Source organism: Mesoplodon mirus, assembly GCF_964341445.2.
Source record: "Mesoplodon mirus genome assembly, chromosome: 18".
In the NCBI taxonomy this organism is placed as follows: Eukaryota; Metazoa; Chordata; class Mammalia; order Artiodactyla; family Ziphiidae; genus Mesoplodon; species Mesoplodon mirus.
The window spans coordinates 44,918,026-44,932,274 of record NC_138994.1 but is presented as its reverse complement, the minus strand read 5'-3'; the positions used below and the strand labels follow the sequence as shown (position 1 = coordinate 44,932,274).

The following is a 14,249-nucleotide window of genomic DNA, read 5'->3' as shown; positions in this document are numbered from 1 at the left end:
CCTATAATAAGGTAGTCCCTGCCCTTGGACAATCCCCCAAATGCACTGCCCTGTAATGGTCAACGCCAGCCCCAAGGCCATTAGATCCACATCTGGAATCTCCTTCTGTGACCAGGCTGAAGTGTGACTTCTAAACACTTCCCCCAAGTAGGACTTCCATAACCTCTCCTGGGAAAAAAGTCACACCGCTCAGCGGTTCAGAAGCTTCTCTACCCACCAAGTGGTATTTTCCACCCATACGTCACCTTTTTGTTGTGTTTTCTCAGAAACTCAGCATTTATGGACTTCAATCGCTCTGCACTGCTAATCCAGATTTTGAAGACTTTCCAGTAAAAGGTGTGACTTTACATTTTATAAATAATGCTCAAAATCACTGAGACTGTTGCTTTTCACAAGCCAGAGGAAACTGTCAGAAAGAGCTCTGGTTATTTTGGGAAATAGAAATAGGCAATCATCTCTCTGAGGTGCGGCCACAAAGGCACTTCCAAGGCCGCTGGGTTCCCGAGGAAGGCTGGCCAGCCCCTAAGGCACAAAGAACCAACACTGCAAAACAGGTACAGAAATTCTGGGCAAAATGAGCTCTCCTCAAACATTAAGAAAGGGCATTCCGGGTAGAGAAGACTACACAAAATGGGGAAGAAATGGGTAGAGTTGAATGAAACAAGATTCCTTAGGAAAGTGCATGAGTACGTTTAAAAAAAAAAGCAAAAACACAAACAAAGAAAACCCTCTCTGCAAAGAAGCCTGAAAGCCTCATCCAATTAGGGAAATGCTAAAATGCTGGGGACAGAGGCAGCCTCCTGCAACTTTAGAGCATATGAGCATCACCTGGAGGGCTGGTTAAACCACAGATTGCAGGACCCGTCCCCAGAGGGTCAGACTCAGGAGGGCTAGGGTGGGGTCTGAGAGACAGCATTTCTAACAAATTCCCAGGTGATACTGATGCTGCTGGTCCAGGGACCCCACTTTGAGAACCACAGACGTAGAGAAAGACAAGGACGAACAGCATTCTCTGCAACAGTTCACCCTGCCTCCAGGGGTTGGAGGTAGGGCTATAAAAAATAAGTCTTTTTTTTTTGAAAGGTACAACAATCAAACCAACCCACGAATTACTCCTGACTTGAAAGCATCCACTGTTCACCCCTTTCCTCTGAACGGGTGTTGTTGGCTGAAAACTGCGGCAAATAGTCAAGTTGGCCCGAGAGATGCGGAGAAAGAAAAGTGAACCCCACGGGGCAGATGCTCTGAGAGCAAAGCAGAAATCCTCCGGGACCACAAATGTTTGGGTTGTCATGCAAGCCTCTTGAGGATTTCCTCTCCATCCCTAAAGCCCGCTAACTAAGAAGGCTTCGCATTTGCACACCTGGTAAGAGGAATTCACACTCTGTGCACAGAGTTGAGCCAGCTGGGTGGGGACGTGGTATCCAAAAGCACTGTGTGCTCCCTGGCCCCTTCTGTCCTATCTCCCAAGGCTGTGCCCCTGTTCTGTTCTCTCCGTACATTTTCTGCAGTCCCCCCCATCAGCACGTGTTAATTTTACATACCAGCAGCAGAAAGCAAGTGAAGTCTTTATCCGTGGAGGAGAGGAAGAGAAGGGAGGGGGAGAAGGGGATGGGATCTCCTTGACTCCCAGCCCAGAACACACCTCCTTCTGTGGCAGAGATCACGTGGCCCGGCATCCTTGGATGCTCCTTGCGCCATATAAAAAAGACCGGGGCCCTTTCAGGCTCCAGTTTGTGCATCTCAGCCCCAGAAGGATCCCCAGAACATGAGACCACCTCTCCAGAGGAACTGAGGAGGGTGGGGATGTTGTGCTGGGGAAGGCAAAGTAAGAGAGAACCTTGGTGCCCAGCTCCCATCCACTCCTCTATTTCAGAGAAACTAATTTTACCCTACTTAGACAAGTAATACAGGTCCAGGGAGAAAACACCGGAAAACAGAAAAGTCAAAAGAGAAAATAAAAATCTTCCCTAATCCCACTGCTCAGAAAGAACCCCTGCGAACAAGGATCTCCCTCCACATCTAAATGCAATGGTGTGTCATGAGAGTGGAGGGCACCCCAGGCAGCAGGAATCAGGGACAGAGGGTCAGGTGGTGGCGGGGAGCTGGGTCCTGTCTGCATGGCCACAGGGGTCTGTCCTTAGGAAATACAAAGCTTGAAAGGCTTTCCAAAGCAGCCCAACCTTCTCTTTTCCAGATGGGGGCTCAAGACCAGGATGCTGGGAACGCACATAGAATCTGGCTAAACCAGAGAAGAACATGACCTCCAGCCAAGTCCTCTCTGGTATATTCAAGAGAAGCATCAAAAGTATCGGGAAATCAACTGCTTTATTAAGTGTCTCAACTCACATTGCTGTGCACCTGAAACTAACCCAACATTGTAAATCAACTCTACTCTAATTAAAAAAAAAAAAAAGTAGTAGGAAATCCACTTAAATGGGGAAGGAAAAAAAAGTGTCTCTTTTCTGCAGCTTGTATTAAAGCTTTCCTGCACGCACATCTCTTGGAATTACCAGAATTCTGGTACCCTGGCAGCTATTCTAAGCCGGAGCTCGTACCCCACATTCACTGATAGGCTGGCAATAGGCTGGCAACGTAACAGGAAAGCGGGCCACCCTTCCTGCTGCTGGTGCTAACTGCCCGGTAGGCCAGGTGTCGGAGACACAGATGACAGATTGCGCCTCTCCACAGCATCGCGGAGGACAAAACACCACTTGTTTGGCTTAGCAGTGCCCAAAGAGACCACAATGGCATGTTACTCTGGGCGTGGGAAATGTATTGGTTTCCTGGGGCTGCCCTAACAAAATACCACGAACTAGGCAGCTTCGACTACAACAGAAATGTATTGTGTCACAGTTCTGGAGGCTGGAAGTCTGAGACCAAGGTGGCAGCAAGATTGCTTCCTTCTGAGAGCTGTGAGGATCTGCTCTAGGCCTCTTTCCTAGCTTCTGGTGGCCTCAGTCATTCCTTGGCTCATAGATGGGCTCTCTTTGTGTCTTCACATCGTCTTCCCTGTATGTGTGTGTGTCTCTGCATCCAAAACTCCTTTCGTAAGGATCCGACATATTGGATGAGGACCCAGCAAGCTCCAGGATCTTTTTTTTTTGCGGTACGCGGGCCTCTCACTGTTGTGGCCTCTCCCGTTGCGGAGCACAGGCTCTGGACGCGCAGGCTCAGCGGCCATGGCTCACGGGCCCAGCCGCTCCGCGGCACGTGGGATCTTCCCGGACCGGGGCACGAACCCGCGTCCCCTGCATCGGCAGGCGGACTCTCAACCACTGCGCCACCAGGGAAGCCCTAGCTCCAGGATCTTAACCTGATCGTCTGCAAAGACCCTATGTCCAAGGTCACATTCAAGGATCCTAGGGGTTAGGACTTAAACTTCCTTTGCGGGGGGTGGGGGGACACAGTTCAACCCATATCAGGCAGCAAAAGGCTGCAGCTGGCTGGGAACAGCAGGGATGGAGGTCACGCTAACCTATGGTGTTGATCTGGGGCCAGAAAGTCTGGACAGAGGAGTCCAGGGATTCAGAAGCAGAGGGTCCGGGTCTGTGGCAGGGCCCAGAGGGGCAGCAAGGAACTGGACCACCAGGGACCAGGGGACAATTAAGCCCCAGCCCTAGTACATGTCCCAGCAGGCAGCCAGGAAGAGCGCGAGTGCAGTCAGACTGCTTGTTCAAACAGTGAAAAATTTCTGTACCAGTTGGAAAACTGCTCCTGCTCTGACCTCCCTACCCCAAGTATCCCCAGTCCCCGAGACCCCCCCACCCCCATTAGATACCCACAATGGCCATTAAGGCTGAATGCCTGGGGAGGGGGCGGGGGGCAGAATCCCCTTCCAGCACGTTCTTCCCACAGTCTATCCCTGTGCTAAACCGCTCGGTAACTTCCTCTGCTCTCACCCATTATAGGGGCTATTTCTTCTCGGGCTGGGTACACAGGCGCTAAGCACAGCCGGCAAGAGGGCAGCGTGTCACTCAACAGGAATGTCCAGGAGCCCTTCTGGGTACAAGGCCCAGCCCATGACCTTCCAAGGACTGCAAGACCCTTCAGGAGAGGCTCCCAGAGCCCCGTGCCCAGCCCAGCACCCCGCTGCCGGGGAGCGCACGCGATCAACACTCATCCCGCGCCACTAACTTCTCACCCCATCCTCCTCCCACACCTCTTGGAAGAGCACTGCCTACTCCGGAATCCATCTTGGACTGAAATTACAAAAAAGCTGTTCCTCAGCTCCGAGATCTTCCTCCAATAGTGAAGATCTGATCGCCGGGACACCACGCCAGCTCTCCGTATGGAGGCACCTTCCCCAGCAGTGGTGGGTGATGAGCACGGCGGTGTGGCGACTCCCTGTTGCACAGGATTTTAGAGCCGGAAGGGGCCTTCAGAGGTCTATTCAGGCAGGAAAGAAAATGGACTGCAACCCACGAGGAAAGTCTCTTTTAACAATCTCCTCTCCACCAGGAGGTGTTCTCGAAGCCATTTGCATTGTGTTCGCCCACACCACCCCTGCAAGGAGCCATCCAAGTGCATAATGAGAGACGGGCACAGAGGAGGCATTGAGCAGACACTTGTGGCTTGATAATCAATTCACGTGGTCCTGGCCCACTCACGTATCAGAATATAACCTATGGATAATTTCCATTTTTGCCAGGAGTTCCACTGACTCCGTGGGACCTAACCCTTTAAACAGCACTGATGGCTATCCCTGTCCAGACTGCCCTTTCCTGTGGACCCCAACTTCCTGCTGCGCCACATGCTCCCACTGCCCCACCCCCACCCCGCACACACACAGGCTTTACAGAAGCCCCCGAACGGCAATGCTTCCTGCACTAATAGGCCGGGTGCACATAAAAGCTCCAGGAATAAGGCAGAGTATGGGATGAGTCTGAAAGTTCTTCTTGAAGTGGACTGGTCAGTCCTTTCTCCCGATTCTTTCATCTCTTGCCTGGTCCCCTTTCATAATCTCTTATTTCCAAGTGCATTTATAAAATAGATTCCCGACTTTATGCCTAATGCTAATTCTCCCCTGCAATACTTGCTGTAAAGCCATGAGGCTATGTCCAAACACAGGTCAAAGCTCAAGGCCCCACAAGCACTGGACATGTAAGATGCTTGCATGAAGCAGACTCGAGTAGAAGAAAAATCAGGAGTGGTGGCAACCTGCTCAGATCCACCCGGTGGTGTTCAGGCAGGAAGGTGGGTCGCATGTGGCCATACCTCACAATTTTTCAACAGGAGACAAGTATCTGGGAGGTTATGAAAAATTTCCCAATTTTTCAATGTTGGCAACTCATTCAACATCTTTAAGGATGGTGAACACAAAATAAACTTCTTCTGTGGACAGCCTCTGGCCTCAAGACAATCCACCGTGAGACATCTACTCTACCTGAATCTTTGCAGGACAGCTCACCTGGATCTAGAGGTCCTGACCCTGCCTTGCCCCACCGCCACCAGGGGCAGTATGACTGCCCTAGGAATGCAGTCAGCACACACCAGAGTTCAAACCAAGCAAACATCATTCGTTATGGATACACAGCTCACGATCATCTTGTACTTTTCTTGGCCTGTAATGAATACAGGTCGATCTAATGCCTGGTAAAGATCCTACCACTTTATATGGATGGATTAGCGTGATAGGGCTGGATGAGTCATTGGATACAATCCGATCCCACCACACTCACTAGGCCACTGGGCTCTGCAAAGTGTTGATGAGGGCACGGTGACTCTACACTGGTACATATGTCCTAAGCAAAGCAGAGGCAAGCTAGGACATCCTGGGATAATGTTCTCCAGAGAAGAGAAATATGAAGGAAGAAAAACTCACAGCTTTCTTACATCTCCAAGGCCTGAACTATTTCACTAGACTCCAAGTTCCTTGAAGGCAAGGATGGTGTTCATGCTGTCTAGATGTCAGAGTGCTACAGAGAATGGGAAAATGAAAATAGTAGAAGCCCCAAATCCTTTGACTTAGTTTCAGCTAGAAACAAAGTTGACACCAGAGTTCATACGTCTTTTTTTTTTTTAATGGCAAAAATACTGAGATTCAAAAAAAATTTTTTTTGAGCTATTGACTCAAAAGCTTTGAAATGATAAGACCTGCCACTACATCCTGTTATGTAGACAAGAATAAAGGCTAGAGATATCTGCAAGTCTGCTACCCTGACAACACAAGAATATAAACATTAGCCAGGTGAAGGGCCTTTCTTGGTAGTTTTATTCTCTTTCTATATCCTGTCACTGTAAAATTGAGTTAATTGTCTTCAAGTAGTTTTTCCACGAGATTCTACTTTAACTACAATGGTTTATGGTTATATAACCATAAACCATTTATTTAACCTTGGGACTATAATGCATGTTTACTTGTTCAAAGAAAATTGTATTTTCTCATTGAATTTCCAAAAGAGAAAACTGGATTTCAATGGACTCTTCAGCTTCAGAATATTTGATCCGCTGACCCTGCCATCATCAATCTTGTTGTCTCCTTAGAAGTCAAAAATAGGTGGTGACTATCAGAAAACAATTAAAAATATAAAGCAGAAATTTTTACTTGCTCCAAATAGTAGATTCCAATTCAGTAGGCCTGCGGCAGGACCTGTGTATCAATATTTTTAAACAAACTCCCTATGTGCTTCAATGCCCACCAAAGTTTGGGAATCAGGCAGAAGGAATGCCCAACTGAGGCATCTAAGGACTTGTTCTGGAAGGATACCAGGAAAGTCACCAACTCACCCACCTACCTCAATATGCCTGTTTTTATTGTGATATAACTCATATACCATGAAACTCACTCTCTAAAAGCATACATTACAGGGGCTTTTAGTATATTCACAGAGATGTGCAGCCATCAACACTATCTAATTTTAGAACATTTTCATCACCTCAAAAGGACACCCCTTACCCGTGAGAAGTCACCCCTTCTCCCCAGTCCCTGGAACCACGAATCTACTCTCTGGGTCTATGGATATGCCTATTCTAAGCATTTCATATAAATGGAATCACACAACATACGGCTTTGTGTGTGTGGCTTCTTTCACTTAGCACGATATTTTCAAGGTTCACCCATGCATGTTGCATGTACCCATTAGTACTTGCTTCCTTTTTATGGTTGAATAACTTCCCATTGCAGGGACAGACCACATTTTGTTTTGGATATTAATTTTTTGGGGGGGGGGCCCACACCGAGCGGCTTGTGGGATCTTAGTTCCCCGACCAGGGATTGAACGCAGGCCCTTGGGGGTAAGAGCGTGGAGTCCTAATCACTGGACCGCCAGGGAATTCCCAGACCACATTTTGTTTATCCACTCATTCGCTGATGGACATTTGGGTTGTTTCTGGCCATTATGAATAATGCTGCTATGAACATTCATGTATAAATTTTTGTGTGGACACGTTTTCAGTTCTCTTGGGTAGATATCTAGGAGTGGAACTGCTGGGTCCTATGCCATACATTCTATTTTATTTCAGATCTGAACCACTTGCTGCTAACTGGTGACTCCACCTAACATCCAATGAGGAAAGTTCTTACACTGTTGACCAATAAGTTGTCTTTTTCAAAGTAACACTAGCAAACAATAAAATTCTGTCTCCTTTGTGTTTTGATTTTTATGGGACTTCAACTTCCTGGCAGCGTGAATGACCCTCTAACCCACTTGGCACCTGCCAAAATTCCAGGAGAATTTAAAACTGCTTAAAAACTGCTGAGAAATGAGAGATGTGTTGTGTACTAAAGTGTTACCTTAATATTACAGATTAAAAGGAATTCTCTGGAAGGGAAAAAAACAACCCCACAGAAACAGATGAATAGTAAGATTTAAGGTCTCACAGCTTTCCATTAAGAAAGAGTCCATTAGGGCTTCCCTGGTGGCGCAGTGGTTGAGAGTCCGCCTGCCGATGCAGGGGACACGGGTTCGTGCCCTGGTCCAGGAAGATCCCACATGCTGCGGAGCGGTTGGTCCCGTGAGCCATGGCCGCTGAGCCTGCGCGTCCGGAGCCTGTGCTCCGCAACAGGAGAGGCCACAACAGTGATAGGCCCGCGTACCACACACACACAAAAAAGAGTCCATTAAAGAAAAATAATACAGCTAAAATAAAAAACATGAACACACACGCACGCACACGTGCACACACACATTCAATCAACTGAATGTGCCAAATAAAAGCATCGTTTTAGTCTCACATTTGTTCAACACAGATGGACAGATGAAAATAGACTGATGTTTTTGGGTGCAGAAGTTTCTCAGGGCAACTTTTATTAACTGAGAATGATCAGGGCTGCTCTCTCAAGTATCCAATTATTTGTAACAAAGAAAAGCTCAAGGAATGCTTTTAAAAAGCGTTCTACTGGAAAACTTATCCAGAAACTCACATTAGCTCCTGCTGTAATAAAGTTAAATGGGAATCTACTCACTTAAAGAAAAATTAAAACCAGAAATCAAGAAAAGTGCCTATTATTTGGTAAATGAATCCAAAAGCTCAAATCCCGGTTTAATCCTCCACATTTGGCTCACAAACATAATAAAACATTTATACATATGAATTCTTTGTCAAAAGAGCTTAAAAACAGTTCCCAGCTCTCCTGGGTTTCAGCTGATGCTCTCAGAAGATAGTTGTGTTTCCCTTAAAAATAAAAGTTATTTCGGATTGTTTTTGCTACTAATCCATGAGCTCAGTTACCCTTATTGCAGATTAAGTCACTGCCCTCCCCCATGCCCATCCACCTGTATACTGAGGTAAAAAGGAAAAGATTAGAAGACAGGGGATCCAAGCATAGCTTGGTCTTTGAATGGGCAGGTAACTTTGACTGAGTCCCTTTACCCCATGGGGGACTCCCTTCCTCGTATGTAAAATCAATGGGTTCTATCTGTTAGGCTGGGGATCATCAAACTTTTCCTTTTAGAGGCCGGAGAGTAAACATTTTTGGTTTTGTGAGCTATATGGACCCTACTCAACTCTGCCATCTTTGGGCAATAGCAGCCTTAGGCAATAAGAAAATAAAAGAGGGGCTTACCTGGAGGCGCAGTGGTTAAGAATCCTCTTGCCAATGCAGGGGACGCGGGTTCGAGCCCTGGTTGGGGAAGATCCTACATGCTGCGGAGCCCCTGTGCAACAACTACTGAGCCTGCGCTCTAGAGCCCGTGAGCCACAACTACTGAGGCTGTGCTCTGGAGCCCGCATGCCTAGAGCCCGTGCTCTGCAGCAGGAGAAGCCACTGCAATGAGAAGCCCACGCACCACAACGAAGAGTAGCCCCCACTCACCACAATGAGACCTGCACAGCAACAAAGACCCAACGCAGCCAAAAATAAATAAATAAAATAAATATATATTAAAAAAAGAAAAGAGCACGGCTGTGTTCCAATTAAACTTTATTTACAAAAATAGGCTGCAAGCTGAATTTGGCCCAAGGGCTGTAGATTGCCAACTGCTGTGTTCAATGATTTGTAAGGTTCCCCCTAGGATGACTGAGTAAAAGTCACTGGCCACCAAAACCCTGTAAATAATCAAGTCATCAAGGTCTGACAGTGGAGACAGATGTACAGCCCAGCACATAGTGGGACAGGAGCCTCCAGGTTGGGACAGACATTGGGCTCTTCCTCACATTTCCATCGACTGCCTCCTCCTATTTTGGTTGGTACCTCACCCATGCTCCACTGACCATCCGCCTTGGGCTTGGCTGAAGCATCACTCTGTGGGGGTGGAATAAGGCTTTCCAAGAGGCTGCTGGGGGTCAGATGATACACCCCAAAGTGGGGGGAAATGGCTCTCAAGCAGAGAAGCGTGGCCAATGGGAAACAGGAGATGAGAAGGAGGTGAGCAGATAAAACACCTCTGCTCTCCCGTGGACTACTCAAAGGCATGACTCCTCTCTGCAAACCTGGTTCCAGAGAAGTGAACACACTTGCTGAGCAACCTGCTCACTGTCAGTTCACTGTCAAGGCTAGAAAGCATCACATGGCATCTTCCTTTGCCTCCCTTCCCCCTCTCACCCACCCTCACCATTCTGGGCTTATACCTCCTAAATAAGGTGTTAACATTTAATCCTTGCCTCAGGCTCTGCTTTCTAGGGAAACAGGACTAAAGCACCCTCTTCAAATGATCCTCTTTCTTTAGAAATGAAAGACAGATAAATGAAACTATCAGATTTAAAGTATATAAAGATTAATATATATAAGAGATAAAATACTGACTCGTACACTAAGCAAAACTAATCTTGGCCTTCGTTACTGGCTTGAAATATCTCTTCGAGGTCCAAATTGTAAAAATATATCTTAAATAATATCTAAAAAGCCAGCATCTCTCCAAAAAGAAGACCTGAATATCTCTGACCTTTTCGCTGTTAAGTGATTAAATGTGCATATCTGGGCTTCCAATTATAAATGGAACAAAACAACTTTGTGCTATTTTCTTGAAATGCAATTATTTGTTATGGAAATAAGAGGTCCTGCTTAACACTAGCTTAGGTCCCTGAATAGGCTGGCTATTGATAATAGCTCAATATTCAGAAACTAAACACACTCTCATTTTTGGCAATAGAGTCAACTTTGGGTGGAATGGAGCACTTTTCAGGACAGTGCAGCACAAGCAATCTCCTGATACCAGAACCCTGGGGCCTGAACTCAGTACCACCCTGACAGAGAGCCATAAACCGTGAGGCGATAAGGGGAGATGGGTGGGGGAAAGATGCTTCCCGAAGTCTCATGCTCTGATGGCCTTGCTGAGTTTCTACGAAAACAATAGTGTCATTGCATTAACTTACCCAACAAAATTTCCTGTTAGCCATCTGGCCCAACACCATTTATTAAATAATGTGTGCTTTCCCCAAAGACTTAAAATATCCTCTCCCCCACCATAAATCTGACCTGTATTTCAGTCTGTCTTGACAATCTTTTCTCCTTTGCCATTCAGGACATTGCCTGCTCCTAGAAGCCTCACATCTCTGACGATTCTTTCCAAGCCCCCTCTGCCCCTCCCTTAAGCGTGGTTCTGCAGGGCTCTCTTCCCCCTGGAGGCTTGCCCTGGGCGACCTCCTGCACGCTCCTGACTTCAGTTCTCTGCTGATGAAATGCAAGTTCCGGGGCCGCTACCTGGGCTTGCGCAGGTTGGTCCCTGCATGACGAAGCCAGGTCAAGGGACAAGTGGGGGTGTAACCCAGCCTGCTCTCTGCCCACCACGTCGTGCACCCACACAGCTCCCCAGCGTCTCATCTTTAGCCCAGATGACGACCACTGAGTCACAGACCCATCCGTCCAACATACACTGCCCATCTCTCCCTGAATGTTCCCCAAGGAACGGTATGCTCAACGTGGAATCATCTTCTTTCTTCCAAAGCCATTCCTCCCAAGTCCCCTGTTCTCACTGAACAGCTCCGGCACACAAGGCAGAAAGGAATCTGTGCGTTCTTCTTTCCTGGACCTGCCACATCCTGTCTGACAGATCGTTATCTCCTCCTCTCCGGCCACAACTACAGACACGGAGCTGAGCTCATTACTTCTCATCGAGCCTGTCAGGTTCCTGTTCACCATCCTATAACCCATCACTCTGCTGCACGAGCAATCTCGCCACGATATTCTGAGGATGTCAAGCTGGCACTCTGAACCCTTCCATCGCTTTCCATGCCCACAGGGCAAAGCCCCAACTCCTCACACTGCCCCATGGGGGTCATTAGTGGATCAGACCCTCCAAGTCCCCCCACCTCTGTTCCTCACCCACGCCAGCCACATCAGCCTTCCCCCTGCTGCCACCCCTCTGCTCGTGCTGCCACTGCAGCTGAGAACGCCCAAGGCAAGGACCCCACATCCCCGCTCTCAAAGACCTGTCTGATACCCAGATAAAGCTGGCGACCCCCTTCCTTGAGCCTGCAGGTTTCCACGTTAACACCCAAAACACTCATTGGTTTCCGTGTTTCTGACTCCATCACACCTGCAGTCGTTGAAGGTGGAGACGGCCTCTGGTTTGATTTTGTATCCCACAGCCCAGCACAGCAGCCCTGTAACAGTCCCCATGCAGAAAATCCTAAACGGATTTGAAAATAAGTAGATTAGCCAGAGCAAGGTAATACAAATGTAGATTGGGCTTTCAACTCCTTACATTTGTACATGGTGTAAAAACGGGGACAGCACGTCTATGGTACCCCAGCGCCCTCTGCAAAAGAAGCAATTAGGGATTAAGGCAGACCAGGAGAGCTTGGAAGAAAGGTAGACAGACAGAAAGAAGAAGAAAGAAACGGCTCATGGCGCCTGCGAGAAGGGGGTCTGCTTCCTGGGCAGTGGTGCGCTATTCTGGCCAGAGTCCCAGGGCAGCAGAGATCCAAGAGTTGGGGCGGAAAGGTGGGTGCAGCTGGCCCGGCTGTGAGGAGACACATGCTTCCAGGAGTCAGGGGTCAGATAAACGTGGGTGTGAGTACAGCAAGAGGCTGCTCTGATAAGCACCTTCCTGCAGAAAGGCAGTCAGATTAAAAAATTTACAAAGCAGCCCAGCAGCCAAACAAAATGGGGTTAAGATTCCAGAGGAGAATCAGAAAGATATCTGGTCTTCCTAGTGCCTTAAAACTAAAAAGCAAAATCTTTAACGTGATGTTCAGGGTCTGCACGATCCCTCCAAACATGACCAATATTGTTGTCATGCTTCTCATTGCAGTTGAAGGGAACCTCCTCCTCCAGGAGCCTCCCCTGACCTCCCCAGGGTCTCTCTGGGACATGCTCTCAAAACACTGTGGACTCCTCCTTCACAGCCCTGCTCTCGACTGCAATCAAATATGGACTCATTTAAAATCTGCTTCTGGGAATTCCCTGGTGGTCCAGTGGTTTGGACTTGGCGCTTTCACTGCCAGGGCCCAGGTTTGATCCCTGGTCAGGGAACTAAGACCCTGCAAGCTGGATCAAAAGTTTAAAATATGGCCAACATAATAAAAGTACAGCCAAAAATAAAAATAAAATAGGGCTTCCCTGGTGGCGCAGTGGTTGAGAGTCCGCCTGCCGATGCAGGGGACACGGGTTCGTGCCCCAGTCTGGGAGGATCCCGCATGCCGTGGAGCGGCTGGCCCTGTGAGCCACGGCCACTGAGCCTGCGCGTCCAGAGCCTGTGCTCTGCAACGGGAGAGGCCACAGCAGTGAGAGGCCCGCGTACCACAAAAAAAAAAAAATCTGCTTCCATTAGTAGAAGCTAAGTACTTTGAGGGCTGAGGCTGCTGCTTTTTTATCATTATATCCTCAGCATCCAACACTCTGCCTGGAACATACATGAGGCCCAACACATGTCTGTTGAATGAACAATTCAATCAACCAGATGAAGAATGAATTAAACAATGAATGAATAAAACTGGCATGTGTCTAGTGGGCTGTAGGATATTTATCAGCATCCCTGGCCTCTACTCACTAGATGCCAGTATATTCCCCAGTTGGAACAATCAAAATGCTTTTCAGATTTGCCCCCTGGTGAGCAAAATTGTCCCTATTGAGAACCGCTATTATACTGGATTGTTGAGTAGGCTAAGTAAAATTATTTATGGGTAATTTAGTGCATTTTGACATATAATATATTTACAATAAATGTAATTGTTTGATTATTGATTTTTAAAAAAAAGCTGGCATGTGTCTAGAATGCAAGACCAAGGAGCCAGGAATACAGCAACCAATATGGCCCTTGGCCCACACATGTATGTCATCATACAGCTCAGGAACTCCTTAACTAAGATAGACTTTTACATTTTTAAATGGTTGAAAAAAGAAGCCTATTCCTTGACATGCAAGTTATTGGAAATTCACACTGCCTGGTAACATAAAATGGGATTTAACTATCCCCTTACTAAAGAGAGGGCTAGTTAAATGAATGAGAGCATATACTAGCAACAGACTGTTTGTTACACGGCTATTTTTAAAAAATCAGTTAGATTTTAGGAAGCTACTTTTACCCTTCTGCCCCTTTGTAACAAAGTGCCTAATTCAGGACAAGAATGGAGCCGAATTCTTGATGATCTCAGCATCATTTGGTCCAACTTCTGCATTTTACAGATGGGGCACGCCCATAAACACCACTCACCTCCGAAACTTCAAAGTCTGATAACAGTACAAAGCTGCTCACATGCTTATTGTGAGGAAGCTTCGGATTAGAATGGTCAGAAATAGTTTCACTTCCCTTTTCCTAGAAACCCCTGGTCACCTCTTCAACAAGAACACCCCACTCCTTGAGCGGAAGGCCAGGTTGCCAGGGAATATAAACAAACCAGATGCCCCAAGTGGCAGCTGTCAGCTG

General features: G+C 47.4%; 1 protein-coding gene across 6 annotated transcripts in view; it reads right to left on the bottom strand.

Moving 5' to 3' along the window:
- GAS7 (growth arrest specific 7) overlaps nt 1-14,249 on the bottom strand; it is a 204,258-nt gene that overhangs the window by 66,711 nt on the left and 123,298 nt on the right. The gene's annotated exons all lie outside the window — the stretch shown is intronic.